This window comes from Microtus ochrogaster, chromosome 8, assembly GCF_000317375.1.
Source record: "Microtus ochrogaster isolate Prairie Vole_2 chromosome 8, MicOch1.0, whole genome shotgun sequence".
NCBI classification, from domain to species: Eukaryota; Metazoa; Chordata; class Mammalia; order Rodentia; family Cricetidae; genus Microtus; species Microtus ochrogaster.
Window position 1 is genome coordinate 20,004,474 of NC_022015.1, and position 1,771 is coordinate 20,006,244.

Sequence of the window (1,771 nt, forward strand, 5' to 3'; positions counted from 1 at the left end):
CCACAGAGAAACCCTGTCTCAAAAAAACAAAAATAAAAAAAAAAAAAAAAAAGAGTAGCTGGGCGACACAAAGTGGACTTGGTGGGAATAAAAACCCTCACATTTGGGTGGTAGGAAATAAGGTTGGATATGAGAGGCACTGGGGAAAGGAAATGAATATAACTAAAAATACATTGTATGAAATTCTCAATTAATAAAAAATGGTTGTTTAAAGTCCTGGGTTCCATCTCTTATATCACATTCAAAAATAAAAATTAAAGGCAGTAAGGGAGAACCAGTAAAACCCAAATAAAACGAAAAACCTACATAATAGTAACATACTATCCATCCAAAAGACAAACCAACAACAAAGAATGGAGCCCCTGCGCTGTCATGGTGGCACAGGCCTCTAAACCCAGAACTCAAGACAGAAGCAGACAGACCTCTAGATTTGAGGTCAGCCTGGTCTACATAGTGAGTTCCAGACCAGCCTGGGTTACATAGAGAAACTATCCCCCTCCCCATCCTACCCCTCTAAAAAAGGGGGGGAAGTTACATACTATACCATGGATAAACTCTAAAAACAGGTATAGAAAGTAAGACAGAGGAGATCACATGCTATACGGTTCCATTTATCCAAAACACCCACAAATCCAGGCAGGCAGTGTTGGCAGGGATCACCAGGGCCAGACAATGAAGTCGTCAGCTAAAGCCACACTGCTGAGATGTTTTAATTAAAAAAAAAAAAAAAAAAAAAAAAAAGCCAGGTGGTGGTGGCGTACTTGGGAGGCAGAGGCAGACAGATCTCTGTGAGTTCAAGGCCAGCCTGGTCTACACGGTGAGTTCTAGGACAGGCCCCAAAGGTTCAGAGAAACTCTTATCTCGAAAACAAAAAGAAATGTGTTTGGGCGCTTAGCCTGCATGTTATGTCTGCACCACATGTGTGCCCGGTGCCCGCAAAAGCTAAAGGCATGACATCACGACATTCCCTGGAACAGAGACAGTTGTGAGCCAAGGTGTAAGAACTGAGAATCAAACCTTGGTCCTTTTAACTGCTCGGGCATCTCTCCAGCCTGTTTTTTCTTTTTTCTTTTTAATTACATTGTAGTTTTATTATTGGGGAGGGAGGTGGTTTACCTAGCACTGGGGAGGCAGAGGCATGTGGATCTCTGTGAGTTAAGACTAGCCTGGTCTACATTGTGAATTCCAGGACAGCCAGAGTATAGGGAGACCTTGTCGCAAAACACAAAACCAAACCCCATCCAAACAATTCCTGGTTTTGTGCTGAGAAAGCACATGGTCATACCACTCTGAATGTTGTTTCCAATCTCAAAACCTAAGCCAGGCTGGGCCTGGTGAGAGCTTGGCTGGGAGAACTACAAAGAACTCTGGTGAGCACCAATAGGGTTCAAAAGTGGTTGGGGCTCTGAAGAGAGTAGGTGTATTTTCATTTCCTACTGGTGCCCTGTCAAATGACCACAACACAAGTGGCTTCACACAGATTTATTATCTTACAGTCTCAGAGGTCACGAGCCCACAGTCAGTTTCCCTGGGTTCCCTGGAGGTCACGAGCCCACAGTTAGTTTCCCTGGGTACCACCGCTGTGCTGCGCATGTCTGGAAGAACCCATCTGTCTTTCTCGTTTCTCCAGGCCACCTGCACCCTTCCATCTTTCAGACAGTCCTCTGCTCTCTTGCTGAGTCTCTCAGTTCCGTTTCCAGCATAAGGACCCAGTGATTATAATGGTCCCACACCAGTAATCAAAGGTAATCTCCCAGTTTCAAAAATTCTC